We start from the raw sequence: 17,127 nt of genomic DNA, 5'->3' as shown, positions 1-17,127 counted from the left end.
GATCAACATCAAATTCTAAAGCGATTTTAGCATGTCCATCCATCCATCCATCTATCTATCTATTTATCTATGTAATGTATTTTCCTGCTCGCAAAAGTGCAGCAAGCGATTTCAAATTTAGCACAAACATTGAAAGTTCTTGCACGCAGGTTGGTATTGATAATGGAATGGTTTTTTGAAGCGTATGCCTGCAATGCTATATGAACTCCTCTGAACACCTCTGTCTTTCAAGGGATATAGCAAATTAGTTCTATGCTCATTGGTTATGAACCAATGCAGATAAATCTACAAAAATTTGAACGTTTATTTATAGGTAAAAATGGAAAGAGTTGACCACGTCTACCCTATATTAATTTTTTTTAATCCCTCTATAACGCGCAGAAACGCATAAAGTACATAAGTTCTTGGCAGTTGTCAAAGTTGGTATGCATGTAAGTCTGTCCATCTATCCTCAACATTCTTCGTAGTGCAAAAATGAAGATATCGCCTACAAGTTTGGTCACAGGACAACGCCTACACGCTTTTACAACAAAAACTGTGAACTCTTTTGCTTACCTTATTTTTGCTTGCTACTCATACACACGCACAATACGTACCACCGTATAAATTTTCGTTTTTATTCAGAAAATAAAAGAAGAAAGTTGCGCCTACCCGATATTATAGAGTATCAAAATCTAGTTCTTTTTTTTTTCTAATTTTATAATAACGATGATGGGTATAGAAGATTCGGTCATGACCGAATATAATTTTCTTATTGGTTCTTGTTTTCAAAGGTGTGCAAAATGAATGATCCTTGGAACAGAACGAATTTGCCATTTCAGTGTTATATTTTAATTTCGTTTAAAGATTCTGTGTAGCTAACACCCAAACATAATCGGACGATTTTTTAAGATAATCATAAAACAAACAAAACAAAAAAAAGTGCATGTCTTTCTTCTTCATTTCCCGGTATGTATTTTATTTTTTACTTATGTTGCAAAACATCATTCTGACGTGTATTGCAATAAAAAGGGAGACTATATTAGTTATATATTATATTTAGTAAAAAAAAAAAAAAGAAAAAAATTTATTTCAGATAATATTTTCCTTCACTTCCACGTTATTATAAAAAGACAATTCCACAAAACCGTGCAAAATGACTTACGAAACAATACGATTCATTTTAAATGTAAAACGTTCTAAAACTTAAAAAAAAAAAAAAAAAAAAATAGAAAGCCTATTATATGCTTACATGAAACATTATGATTATCTTGCAAAATGAGAAAAGAGTTACAATATCAATAAAAAAAGGATTTGATTTTTAATTTAAAAAAAAACTTTATTTCTTACACTATCCTATCATAATTCGAACTAGAAATGTTCCTTATTTCATTGTATGAGAACCCTCCATAGATGTATACAATTAAACGGCAGATGCTTGTAAAGCTTGTAAAAATACATTTGTTTCGTCAAAAAATTGCTTGACGCGTATGAATAACGAAACAAGTTTAGCCAAATTGGCTTTAGTGTTGCCTATTGCTCGTCAATGCTCGTCTGCCCATATGTCCGTCTGCCCAATTGTTTAGCATCTGTGGCCAACATTCTTTCGCGTGCAAATTTGCAAAAGAATTTTAAAATGGTTTAAACAGGCCGAAGAATACGCCTGTATATATGCCTATAACGCCCACACAACGCCTGTACAACAAAAACTATGAACAGCTTTGCCGTCTACGTTTTTTGATTGTTACTCATAAAGTACAGCATATACACGATATAAGTACGACGAGTATTAGGAATCCGATAATTTAGTTCGTTTCCCTTTTTTTTAGTCATTCTTAGGATAACGGTGATAAGTAAAAAAAATTCGATAACGACCGAATATAATTTTCTTACTTGTCTCATTTACTTCTGCCCTACTAACCGACTATTTCAGACTTACGTCCAAAAAGAGCCTGTTTGTTATCTATCTCGGGCCATATCGGTGGGCAGAAGTTTTCATTTAAATCATGTTTACAACGAAGGTTACTTAATTCAATATTTTCTGTGAAGTGCAGGTTGTCAAGTTGAACCCATGACCGTGAACGTTTACACCATATTTCTACGAGCGCATAAAGGAAGGGTAATAAAACAGCTGCGAGGACGGGGTCGGGCTTAAATTGACTAACTGCCTTACGCTGACATGCGTATGCGTATTCAAATGCGAAAAATTCGGGAAAAATATTTAATGGGTAGTGTTTAGGATGACAATTGTAAGTTTTTGTATATCCCTCGTATCTAGGCAAGGAATATATGCTCACATTTTTTGACACATTTACACAATTGGTATACATTTTTAATGCTATTTTAAGAGTTAATTGAAAAAAAATATTTAGCAAGTCAATCAGCTTTTAATTAAATGTTAAAAAAAACAATAAGTGTAGTTAAAGCAAAATATACATTAGTTAGATAGCAAAATAAAAACATTTTGTGGAACAAAAATGTACGCCCTAGAATAACGATACAAAAAAAAAAAAAAAAAAAAAAGAAGAAGAAAAACAAATAACCAAAAAATCGGAAATGATGATTATAGTAAACGCGACAAAAATTTGAATCTACAAATATTTTATCTTAAATTTAAAATAAATGTATTTGTAAATGTTTTTAAAATTTTTTAGGTACTTTAGATTGAAAAAAGCGAAATAAGCTCAACGAATTTTATGTGAAACATAAAAAAAAAAAAAAAATATTAAACTAAAAAAAAGACAAAAAAATATATAAAAAATATATGTACATAAGTACATATTTACATATACATACATATGTTAGGGACTGGTGTCGCGGTTAAAAAGATTTTAAAGCGATCCTTGAAGCGGAATAGATGTTGAAAAAAAGCATAATTTTTTACAAAAATGTATTTATTACATCCAGCATCTAATACGTGGGATACATACCATTAGACCGCACACCACTTTCGCTACAGAGTATATTAAGTTTGTGCGGACGGTTGGGGCAACGGGAAGAATTTGAGATAGACGCAACTCTTAGTACGCCGATCGATTCAGAATTATTTTCTGCATCGACGAAAACCTGTTTGTCCATTTGTCGTGTTGAAGTAATTATTAGATCCACCATCCGATACAGTAGGATACATTCATTATACCGTACATCACTTTTGGTGCAGGATATATTAAGTTTGTGGGGACGGTTATAATAGATAGAATGGACGAAAATGTGCCAGACGAACTTGAGATAGACTCACCTTTTTGATCTACCGATAGATTCACAATCACTTCGTGTCCGTCTTGTCTTGTGTTCAATCTAATGGAAGGCAATTTTTTGAGATACTTTTTAAAAATTTCGATGAAATTTGGTACAAGTAATGTATTTTCATTCAACGACGAACGATATTGGAAATGGTTCGGATCGAAAAAATTTTTCAATCACTTTCCATATAAAGCCTTCTTTTGAAAAGTCATTATACGAATAATTGTAAACTAGTGTAGGATAGCCATGGTCCATTATAGTGTTGTTACTTGTTTTAATATAAGTTATTTTATTTTATTAGCCAGAGTACAAATGGTGCGTCTTGCTCTTTATTATTATCAAAGTTTATGTAAACCTTCGATCTACACATGCGACATTCTTTACTGCATCTAGTGTATAAGTCGAAAATGCATGCATGCTGTGCTCGTTTCTGTTTTATGTAATTTCTAAAATATGTTATATATATATATATATATGTGTAATAATAGAGTCTTCTTATAATAATAAAATATTTCCTTTAATGAAAAAAGAAATGCAATAAGATTTTCTGTAAATTTCTCTACTGGATTATCATAATAAGTACTATGCCTTTAAGCGAAACTGAAATTGTGTTTTGTGTTGTTGTTTTTCTTTTCCTTTTTCTAAACTCGTATGTTAATACTATTCGTTATAATTAATTTCATGTACTTCATATGATTAGAAAAATTTTTGAAAGTAAAGACAAAGCTTTTTTTTTTCAAGTTGATGTATTACATATATATACAGTGTGGATCGAAAACAATATTTGCTCAAGTAATTTATGAGTTACATGAACAAAAACGTGGGATAGGCAATCATTTCTTTCTTCATTTTGCATATAAAATGTTACTACAATCAGCACATGAGGGTTTTTTAATTGCCGTTCTGGCCAACGATTTCGACAACTTTGAAGTCCTCATTTCTTCGCTAGCATGCCATGGGGCTTCAAAAATACGGACTAATTAGCGATAAAATGCATGCGCATGACAAAGAGCGATGTCTTTTCAAACCCTATCATCTGTTATAGACTCCTCCTCGTTAGCCTAACAAAAGATAAGTTTTTTCATGATGCTGTTAGTACTTTATCCTCCTAGCGTTATTATGCTGAAGAGTGAGGTAGACTGTCTGTTTCCAATTCACTGAGTCGTTTTTTTTTTTTTTTTAAACAACGTATCTTTCTTTTCAAAACAAACTGACAAAGACGTCCATTTGCAAAGACACGATTGAAACACGCCTTAAGTTTTAAGTAGCAAAGCGCGTAGAAGTGAATATAATGCGGGGAAAGTGATTATCTCATTAAAGTAGTTACCAACTCCATGATATTAGGTTGTTCGGAAAGTGATTTTTTTTTCTTTTTGATCAAAGTAAAACAGGAGCTTTTCATAGTGACTAAATATATTGTTATGGCCGAATGGCCGAATTCATTAAATGTAATCAGTTAATCCCTTTATTTTGCTTTCATCTGCTTCGACTGACCTTCTAGAACGTGGCAAATTTTCAATATCACACTTTTCGGAACGAAATTTGGCAATAATCTGCTCTCAATACATCTTTGTTATATATATTCAATAATTTTTTTCTTGCTTGAACACAATCCTTACTCTAGTAATAGTGAAAAAACTAAACTATACCGGAATTTGCTACTTTCGACTTTTCATAGCCGATTAGGCATCAAACAAAAACTATTCCGCAGCATCACGCAACTCTTTTCAAACGCAGGACCTCCTATATTAGTTGTTAAAATATATGATGAAAATCGGGCCCAAGTTTTAATTTGGCTGTGAAAAAAGCGAAATGACTTTCCAAATGACCCAATACGTTGGTGCGGCGAAAATTTGTGAAGGTGGCTAATAATAGCGTGAAAAATCTGGAATTTTAAAAAAAATAAAAAATTTGTGAGGTTACAACTGCAAATGCAAAGCTAACTTAACAGTAGAGAAAATACATATAAAAAATTATATAAGTGTGATGGGTAGATGTAGAATTTTGAATCGCCGCACTATGTATGACCATCCATGCGAAATTCTTATCTCTGGAAATAGAAAATTCAAATTCAATATAAGTTCATAGTTAGGAATTAGTGATGCGTTATATCAGTAGCGGTTAATGAACTGAAAGGAGAGACGGAATGAAAGTTCAAAAGTTTTAGGAAATAACTTCTCAATAGTTTTAGAATTTATCTGCATATTTCTCTCGGGGCCATAAAAAATTGTACACTAAAGATGTTAATAAGCAACGCCTCTTGAGGCGACAACGTTTTTATACTTTACACTACTTGGTGGTACAAGGGTACATGACGTTGGCGCAAATGTATGGAATATCTAAAAGGACTTGAAGTTGATCCACTTCTTCTTGATCTAAGCTCGTGTGTCCCTCCTCTCCCTGTCCGTCTTGTTTTCGTATGTTCAACCCATTAGCACTTATTCTTGGGATATTCTGATGACATTTGATACGCCGACGGATGAACATTATTGAAATTGGTTCGAATCGGAGCACTTTTTCGATAGCGTCTTGAGAAATCATTATGTGAATAAAGGTAGTGTGGTAATGGGTATTGAATGGTGACCCCTGCGCCGCCATAATGTTTTCACTTACTTTTATTTATTGAATTAAAAGTCGTTATGTTATTATAACGAGTTTAATTAGCGAGGAGTGCAAATATAAATTTTCTTATAGGTGTAGGTGCACAAAAACAAGAACAGATTCATTCGTTCGAGAAGAAAAGTATTGGTTTTCTTCTGTTAATCTTAAAAATATTACCGAATATTTTTACTTAACTTAAAATTGAAATAATTTTTTGTTAAAACTTTTAGAAAAAATATTGAATAATCAAATTATGAATGGAAAAATATTGAAAATATTTACAAAAACTTGTTAAACCTTAAACTTTATACGTCTATAGTCTAGTTACACACTGATAGACTATTGTATTTTAAGAACATTTTTTTTTAGATAATAAATCAAACTACACACTACATTTTTACAACGTATAATCGGAAGTAACCAACTATTAAAGTTTAACACAATTGCTAATAAAAATTGCAAAAAAAAAAAATAATAATAAAAAAAAATATAAAAAATTGTTGTCTTGTTAAAGTCTAACGAGTGTAAAAAACTAAAGATGCTATAAAATTGAATAAAAAATTTTAATTCGCTCTAAGTCGAATATTTCTACCCTCCATATCGAGTCAATATATAATATTTGCAAATTGTAATAATTTAATTATCATGGAAATGCTTGCCTTGGACTTTTTCTAAGCATTCCGGGAAAACATAAAAAATATCTTGCAATTAAATATTTAGTTTGTGACTGTCAAAACTTTTCCACTGTTCGAAAATATATATTAGGTAATAATTATCCTATGGAAATCATGAAAACACCTACAGAAGATAATATCAAAAAATAATCGGCTTTATTATAGTGTCTGCTCTTTTTTAAAGAATAGGGCCAAAAGTCGTATCTGACAAAGCTTATCCTACTTTACAATCCAAGAATTTATTCCTTTGGGATAAATAAATTGCAGGCCACCCGCGTATAGCGCGGGGATTATTCGGCGTTTGCATTAATTTTGGCCAACAGGTAGAAATTATAAAATAAATGGAAAATACCAGTGTACATAATGATTAAATTCCATGATTTTGACCTTTCTCTTTATAAAATAAAAATTTTCCGTTTAGAATTATATTAAGTAATTAGTGTATATAGACGCAGTCATCTTTTGTTCTTTGAAGAAATCTGCTGCCGCAGCCCGTGAAACACTTTTAGAAGCTTATGGTAATGCTGCTCCATTATATCCCAATTGCCGGTTTTGATCTCAATGATATAAAAGTGCCGATTTTGATCTCAATGATAAAAAATAACCTGGAGGACCAAAAAATTTGCGGACCATGATTTGCAAGGTTTATCGGACGAAAACGCAGCTCAAGCTTTCGAAGAACTTTCAAACAGCTTAACAGTCGATGAATCAACTATTTCTAGACGTTTATATGCGATGGAAGGATCCAAAAGGAGGAGAAATGACTTCAACCTGCAACCTTAAAAAAAAAAAACGGCTTGTTATGCAAATCCGCGTTATAAGACATAGTATTAGTGCTAAAAGGGGATCAAGTTCCAAGAATTGACAAATATACTATTATGTTTTCATAATTAATTAACAAATATCTTTATTAAAATTTTCTTCGGAAATAATACATGAATAAAACGATGTTTCCTTTTCTTCCTCTAAGCATTTTTCTGCATTAACTGTAGATCCTTGCTTTTGCAAAAAAATCTGTTATTTTCGATTGCTTGCTTTAGTTAAAAAGTTCTTTCGGTGGTGCCAAGCACTGGCGAAGCTCTCTCTTAAATTTTATGCTCGTTTCGTTTGAAGGGCGTTCATTTAAGAAATACGATTCTAACACTCGACTAAATCTACGTCTTGCCTTATGCTTTGCAGAGTAAGCTTTCTAGTAAAACCAGGTGATTTCCCTAATTTTAAATTAAAAAGTTCGTGCTACAGATGTCATGTTGACCTGGAACCGCTAACTGAAGTAATACAGGCAAAAATTTTTCTTTCCATTCTCAGTTTTTACGGCTTTCAGACTTTTAAGATAAATTATCCAAAAGGGGCAGAGGATCTCAACTAAATAGGTATCGAATTTTACGTTGATGAACATCGAGATCTGAAGAATAGGCTTGGGACTTGACAAAACTCACTCAAAAGCTTTTGCTAATCAATAGCTTAAAGACTTAATAGCTTCGGGGATTTTTGCTGGGTGACATAACCACAATATATCTCTAGCGAAACCCTATTGGTTTGAGTTTGAAATAAAGATGATATTGTCATCGATAACAATAAGAAGTATATTTGAACTGCGGGTGATAGATAAGTGTTCTAAGCAATTTAGAGGGAAAATTATTTTACCCTTCCAAGGCGGGTGTTCGATATTCATTACGTCAATATGAGAAGTAGCGACACCTTATGAATTCCTCTTTTCACGAAGTGTTAATTTGATTGCGTTACTAAATCGATACAAAAAATTTTTGGAGGACGAATATCTGCCTTCATCTTTTTGCGAAAATATCTTCGCCTGACGCCTCGAGAGTTGTTAGGAAACATAAAATGAAGTGTTCCATTTTTATACCCATCACCGAAGGATAAGTGATACATTCATTTTGCCAAAATCTTTGCAGTGGCCAGAAGGAAGCTGCGGAAACTCCACAGAGTATATAATGTATTGTCAGGATCCAATTCTGAATAGCTTTAAGCATGTCGGTCAGTCCGTCCGTCCGTGTAATATCTGCTGTAAACAGAAATTAAACTACCAAATTTAAATTTCGGAAAAACAGTGAAAGTTCTTGAAAGCAGGTTAGTATTGAAAATGAGCCAAATACGTCGAGGAATACGCCCACATTAACATGTAAACTCTTTACTCATAAACTATAGCAGTTAAATCTACAAAAATGTGAACATACATTTATGGGCGCAAATGGAAAAAGTTGACCACGCCTACCCAAAATAATAGTGTATAATATAGCGCGCACAAATCCCATAACGTACGTAAATTATTGGTCGTTGCTGACGTTAGAGTGCTTGTAAGCCTGTCTGCCTATTCGTCTGAGCGTCAGTCCATCTGTCCAACTGTACAGTAACTGTGGTAAACAATTTTTCGCTTCCAACAAAGGAGGTATGGCCTATAAATTTGTAAAAGAAATTGAAAGTGGCCTGAACCTGTCAAAGGACATGCCTACAGTATACACACGCCTACACAAAAAGAACTGTCTACACCTTTTCTTCATAAAGCACAACATACACAACATATAAATTCCCATTTTTATTATAGAGGAAGGGAAATTTATTTTTTTCCTTTTTATACCCTACAGGGTGTATTAAGTTTATGGAGATGTATGTAACACGCAAAAGGGCTTGGCGTAAACCCACTGTTATTATACTAAACAATTCAGAAGCAATTCTAAGTCTGTCCAAGTGGTGTCTATCCTTGTAAATTTATGTTCAAGCTACGGGCCGCATTCTTTTAGATGTTTTGATAAAATTTGGCGTTTGGTCACAATCCATGTACTCTTATAGTTCAGATGGTTTAGATATCTTGAAATATTTTTTTTGAATTTTAACATAACATATTTAAGCATATCTAAATTTTAAAGCGTTTTAAAAGTGAGTTAAGTTTGTTTGTAGCATATATCTTTCAGATTAACACAGTAAACATAAGAGCCCGAGTAGATAAGCATTGCGATTGATACGTCAGTAATCGCTAGCTCAAATCTCAAGTCTGGTAGAGTTTTCTTTGGTGGTAGCTGTAGTGAATGCTTAATCGGTAAAGGCATAACACCCACCGATTAGAGACACACGCGCTACTCTACCAATTCCACTATCTCCTTTTTCACCTTGTTACACGAATAAGGGTCATTGTTCATATTAAAGAGAAACAAAATAAGTGGACGGAAGGACAAGGCAATAAATAAGAATGTTTAAACAAAAATTGTTTGAAAGAAAGAACTGTAGTTGTAGTACTCTTCGATGGCGAGTATGTAAAGATTTTAGCCATAATTTGCGAAAACTTCAAGTAAAAATAATAAAAATTGGAAAATATATGTAACTGTTAACTTTTTATGCATGCATTGCATGTGTGTATGTGTGTTATTTATAAGCTTTAAGCAACCTACCTGCATAGAAAATAAAAACACAATATTTTATTATGGATTTTACTAAACAAAAACCGCGACCACAAACTGTTTTCTAATAAGAATCGATATTTAATGGACTCATCAACACACACGACCACCTACATGCGTATACAATATTGATGTTTGTCACACTTGGGCCTACATAAAGTAAATATATGTGTACAGTGTTGAAGAAAACAGTTTTAATTCACACAAAAACCAAAAAAAAAAAAAAAAAAATGTATTTAAGTGATTAAATATTAATAATAATAATAAAAAAAAAACAAATGAAAAAATCAATTTATTTATAAGTTAATAATGTTTTTAAACAAAAAAGAAAAAGTATATGTCAGAATTTCAATTTAAAAAAAAATAAAAAGTGTTAATCGAAATTGTATGCAAAGTTTTCTCTTTTTTAAATATTTCTTTTTCACAATTTCCAAATAAAATGATTATAAATGTTTTGAAAGCAAATCACATGTCGAACTTTTATATACGAAGTGTCTTTAAAAGAAAGGTGACCTTTTTTATTTTTCGCGAAAAATATTTATTTGTTCTACGATATCTATTTTCTTCCCTTCAAAGTAATCCCCCTTGGATATAATACATTTGTGCCAGCGATATTTCCAATCATCGAAGCACTTCTGATATGCGTTATTTGATGTATTGCCTTGAGCTCTTGCACCGATTCTGTCTTTGTATTCTTAATCACATCGAAAGTCCATCCTTTCATGGGTCAAAAACTTGCAGAGGAATTGAAGTCCAGCCAATGCAGTGGGTGAGGTCTGACCGCCGCGTTTGTTTTAGCTGAACAATTTTGAGCAAGCAACGACATGTGAGTGGACTCACTACCGCGATGGAATATCCATAACTGGTTTTTTCGCAATCCTAAGCGGTTTTTTTTTGCATGCTGCCTCATGCCAACCGCGCATTACCTTAAGGTAATATTCCCTATTGAAGGTATATCCAACATCCTCAGCAATTTTTCTGATAATAATTCGACGATACTACATAACAATTCGCTTCACTGCTCCAACGTTTGAATGATTAGACGATTTCCCATAATAATTCGCTTCACTGGTCCAACGTTTTCATCGGCTGTTGACAGGCCCATGCTTCTTAGTAAGTAAATTAATTAGAATTTAGAATAGTTGCATTGTTTCGCTGAGCACTTCATCACGTCAACTTTAGATCGATTTTCAGTGTCACATATAAATACAACAAACTGTTTCTATTTCTTTGAAAGTTTCTCTGTGTGGGTGTGAGGTAAATGGTTACACACAGCGAATGCTTTTGCATCGAGTTTCATGCAAAATATTTGCTTTAATTGAATTTTACTCCAGCAATGCATAGAAAGTGTGTGTAAGTATTCAAAAAGTAAGACCAATTTAATTTAATTGCCTACTCTTGCCCTAAGACGGTATTAAACAATGAAAACAACTTCTGCATGAAAGAAAAATTTCAACGGGATCTGTAGTGTCCAGCAACCTACTGTACGACGTTACGATATCAAAGCCAAATAATTGAGGCTTAATTAAAGGCAAAGATATGGTAGCTGTAGCGGTTTCATTCTACAATGCTGTTTGTGCAGATTTTAGATAGGAATATATATGTCGATTGACCACGACTATTGTGGTCCTTGCGGGCTTCAAGTAAAAGCAGCCACTACCACTTTAGCAGACCGTGACGAAATTTCTCAATTAACAAGCTTCGCGAGGAACTTTCTACCATAATTTTTCGAATTATATATATTAGAGTTGATAAAAGTAATCATAATTATAGACGAACTGACCTAATCTTATGATTAACAGGTGCGTTTACTAGATTTTTTTCAGTTTATTGCTTGAGTATGTATATTCCGCCTTTAAGTGATTTTTTAAAAATATTATTTAGAGCGTTTATCTCCATGCTCTTTACATAATACAATGTTTACTCGCTATAAAAATATGAATTGCTTGCTGTTCATCTCTTAAAATGCAGCTTCTGGCCATTTCTCATCTTATTCTCGCTCTTATTTGCCTATTGATTATGATTGTTTTGCTCTCATTCCGCGGCAAAGTAATTATTCGTGTTGAGACGTCGTAGGGTATATACTGCACGTGATCTTTAGCCATTAGAAAAAAAGAAAAGTATGGCTTAAATTGACTAAAGGCATGTCGTATATAGAAAATTAACGAATACGAATCGTAACAAGAGCGCGATATACTTGTAAAAAAAAAGTGCCGGCATATAAGGTGAAATAATACACCAACACACGTGCGATTATAGTAACGCAGAAATTTTGGGCATCTTGGGAATGAAAGCAAAAGAAAAACATATAAATGTCCATTTATTATATCTTAAATATTAAGAAAAAAAAAAAAAATGAATATGAAGTCGTCCCTTAGATTAAATAAAAAGTAATTGTGACGTTTTTAAATGAAAGCAAAAATTAAAATCAGATAATTTGAAGGGAGGATTATTGATTCTTTCTTTTTCTGAATGTGTTTCGCTTAACATTAAAGAAATTCGTTCGCATTTTTTTCCCCATTCAATCTGCGCTTATTTGTGTCAAACAAAAATTCGAAACTGTCATGGCCGGTAAGTTTCTTTTTCTAATTTGTTATTATACATATACCTATACGACCTGTGGTACTGTGTAACTCTGTGAACAGCATTGTTTAAACAAAAAGAAAGAATTGAATATCTTTGGGATATGTTATGTTCAAAAAATAAGGGAAATTAGAAAAAAAAAACAAAAATGAAAAGCGTGCGTTTCCAATGTGAGCCTTCTCTTTACAAGGTGTCCACCACCATCATCAATGCTTGACAGAAGTTTGACGTCTTTGTTAGTTTATAAATTTGAAATTTTCCCTATTTTTATACTCCACAGCACTTATAGTGCAAGGATCGATTCGCTTAGTGCGAAAGTATGCAAGACCTAGAAGGTTTTGAGATAGAAAAATCTTTTATCATACCGACCGAGTCCGCGTCACTTTCTGAAACGACTTAAGCTTGCATGTCCATCTGTCTATCATGTTTTCTTGTGTTCAAACTACAGGCCTCAATTTTTAAGATATTTTGATAAAATTTGATACACTGACGTGGTTCGGCACAAGGGCGAACGCTATTGAAAATAATTCGGATCGGATCCGTTTTTCCCACATAACATCTAATTTTGAATAGTCGTACGCTGTATTAAGCGAGATGTTGTAGGGTATTTCATAGTATATTCCACTATAATGTCTTAATTTGTTTGAGTATTTGAAAATAATTTTGAAGTATTGAAAATATTATTTGTTGGAGTAAACTTTGTGAATTGTTCTAAACATGGCCCGGCATGTGTGCAATAACATTACAGTCGGGCAAGACCGCCATTCACCACGTTATGTAACATAATTTTTTTTTTTTTATTATAGAACACACAAATTATATCTTCTTTTTATATAAAGGCAAATTTTTCAAGTCTGTATTTATGGTGAAGCGGACCCAAAACGCAACTTCATGTAGTGCAAGTTTAATCCTTATATAGGATAGGACCTAGAAATAGGGGTAGATGGTTCAAATCTTGTAAAGTTCACTTTTTTATGAAATTGCTATAATATTATGGGCCAATTTCTATGATTCTGAATCGATCTGTACAATAAAAAGTGGGACTATACTAAGCTCTTCTGCGTTTTACATGCGACCGTATTATTTTAATATACCCTGTACTGCAAGTGTTGTGTAGGGTGTAAAAATGATTTTGATTCCTATTCAAATGTAGAGAAACTGTTACGCGTGTCTCAATTGTCAGCTGAATTGCAGCCTTTTAATTTCTATTGTTTATTTACGAAGGCTTCCAAGTAAACCCTTTACGCAGATGCAATGCCTGTTATTAACGGATCACTAAAGCTATTTTGAAGAAGTAATTATAATAATAATTGCAATACGCTTTCTATATCCATTGCCGAAGGACTAGGGGTATCTTTATATTGCCAAAAAGTTTACAAAGCCCAAAAGGATTCATCAGAGATCACACAAAGTAGATATGTTCTTGATCAGCGCCAAATTTCAAATCGATTTAACCACGTCCTTCTGTCCGTCTGTGTAATGTCTGCCGTAAACATTGTCCTGACCGCAAAAATGAAGCTATCAACCCAAAAACCTCATAAAATATATAAGTTCTTAGCCATTTTAAAGTATGCAACGCACCTAAATATGTTCCTCTGTTCTTCTGTCCATCCGTCTGTCTGCGCAACTGCGTAGTACTTATGGTAGACATTCTCTCTAGCGAAAAGGAATATATCGCATATAAGTTTGCAAAAGAATTTGGAAGCGACCGAAACTGTTCACAGGACACGCCTACAACGCCCACACAACAATGCGACAAAAACTTTTATTTTGATAATAGAAAAAACTCAGCTGCGTCCACTCCATACCATAGAGCAGGAGAATTTAGTTCTTTTACTGTTTTTGTCATTTTTCGAAAAGCGGTGCTGGATATAAATGATTCGGTCGCAACCGAATATAATTTTCTTACTTGTTGATGTTTCGAATAGTCACGATGACGGTGAAAACGTGTCAACAAACATAAGAATGAATTGCAAAATTTCATAAACTAAACAATTCAGGGAATGGAATAAATAAACATAAATATTTGAAGCACATACAACAACAACAATTATAAAAACAACAAACAAACGACTATCGGTAAATGTGCGAATTTTTTATTTAATGTCATGAACGCGTTTGGATAGGCAAAACGATTGAATTAAATTCTATAAATGAGAAAATTCATTTGAATGCCTTTGCGATTTACCTTTGTAGTCATTGCCAGCAGATAATCGTATGATAAATTTTTCATACCGTTTGTGCAAAATGCTAGCAAATCTATATAATAGTTTTACTGGATCTTATAATAATTGTGATAAGCAGCTGTATTTATGGACAAAGGACAACCAGAGGGGAAGGGGAAGGGGAGGAGGAGGAAATCGTTCGCCAATGAGAATTACAGGAGAGACATATAACATTAATGGACACGTTAAAAATTACAAGAATCTAAAGATATTCGCTGCGAGAATCGTATGGCTCTTCTGAAATTTACAAGAAAATTTTGATCTATTTTAATCGGCGCGAACGTTCGCCTTGTACTCATTTTAATTTCAAAATTTGTTTTAACAAGAACTCTGGAATAAACATTTTTACTAATTGATCATACTAAGCATTTACAAAGCGATCGTAGAAAGCTCGTCTACATTTAAGATTTGAATCCGCGAAAACTGACTTGGTAGTCACGATTCTTACCTATTCAGACGAATGCACATTAAAAGAACTCAAAAGTGACTGAACTTGTAAATGTCGTTCTGTCGAAGCATTGCAAGATCTGTACGCCATTAGTCACGACAATCTAGGGGGAAGTGATAATTGAGTTGTAATACGAATCCATAAAATTATAAGAAAATAGAAAAAAAAACGTGACAAGATATGACTGCTTACAACTGAACGTTGTTATATAATATAAGAATACAACGTCTTTAAGTCAGTCAAACGCAATGCTTTGAATATGTTGACACTAGATTTAAAAAAACATTTTTTTTTTTTCTCATTGGATAAGAAAAGTTTATTAAGAGTCTGGCTTTCTGTTATTTTATTTCTCTCTATCCTTTAACATTTATCATATGTTTGCTAATTGATGCATTCTTCTTCGCTATGTATAAATTAGCGAACTATCTATCTAGCGATAGATATTTAGAATGTAGATTACTTGTGGTGCAAAGTGTATTAAGTTTGGGCGAACGACGATAGTATTCAGAAGGGCTTAAGGATCCGTGCGAATAGTTAAATAGGGAGTACCAAGTCTATGTGCGTGCGTCCATCCATAGACTCACTAAGACTATAGCCGCTTCCCTATCTCTTTTTCTTTCTTAACTTCTTCCTTAGCGTTACCTTATTGCACGAATAGGGAAAAAAAGGCCCACCTTTTGTCACACCTAAAATCTAAATTTTCGTGTGATGTGTGTCTTTTCTTTTTTGTGTTCAACCCACAGGTAGCAATTTTTGTCTTTGGTACGTTGACGTGCTATGACCTGACGTATGTTTTTGCAAATGGTTCGGATCGGTCCACTTTTCCGACAACTCTCCATATAACGCTTTATTTTGAAAAGCTGTTATATGTAAAACAGTTGCAATTTTCAAAATTTCTCGACAAAAATCGCTTAGTAATAGTGCTCTGTCTTTCTAAATTGTTGCGAAAGCTTTGGTTCGGACAGGCAAAAGAAAGGTATAATTTTCAATATTTCATGGTGAGACTTGGTTCATAATAAAACTGACAAGGGAGTCAGCAGGAGTCAACATAAAATTGTCAGGATTCTCAGGAAACGTAAGACCTTGTTTGCCAAAAAGGCTTTATCGTTAATGTTTTACGATGCAAATTTTCATATTATTACATAGACTTTAAAATCAAGTGGACCAAATTAGAACCACATGGATCTATTTCTTGGATCCCACTCCATAAAAAGGTTTAATATTTTATAGAGGAATTGATCCAGCAAAAAAATTAACGATACCGAATTTGGATCGCATAGGTCTAAATTTTAGACCTCATTTTATATAGGGATTATCAGGGAAATCATGCCCTTATGTGAGCTATATGTTTAGCTTCTAATTCTTCATTACAGAAACTGGAAAATAAGAAAAATTTTGAGAAATAAATTCAGATTGGTAAATTTGGATTATGGATCTCGTGTGAAGCCTTGGACATCCTCCTCTAAGCGAGCTTTCATGAAAGTATTTCCTTGCAGGACAATATTATGAAATTTTTGATATATCATTACCGAAACAAGTGAATAAATGTGCGAGGCAAAGTGACTTAGGGTATCCAATGATCGATCTTGTCCGATTACAATGTTTTTGCTAGTTTTGATTTTTGTTATAATAATTCTAAAAGAATTCCTCAAAAAAAAAAAAAAGGGAAAAATTTTTATTGCATTTTAGGAACATTTACAGCGTTCGCAATATTACGCCATGCATAAGTACTTAAGGCAATGATTTCACTTTCTATATATGTATATTACTGTATTGTATCTCTATAATTGGTTAACTGAGAATCATTCGCTTTTTGAAATTATATATAAGGCATAAGTGTACATGGGGCATTAGGATGCATCTGAACATAGATAATTTTAGGTAAATTTGCAATTTCAAAGCAAGTCTCTGAGTAAAGTTAATCTCAAAATGTCAAGTTAGATAGTCGTTGGTAGCGT

Source organism: Glossina fuscipes, unplaced genomic scaffold (genome assembly GCF_014805625.2).
Source record: "Glossina fuscipes isolate IAEA_lab_2018 unplaced genomic scaffold, Yale_Gfus_2 197, whole genome shotgun sequence".
Lineage (NCBI taxonomy): Eukaryota > Metazoa > Arthropoda > Insecta > Diptera > Glossinidae > Glossina > Glossina fuscipes.
Note: the sequence above shows the minus strand (reverse complement) of the source record.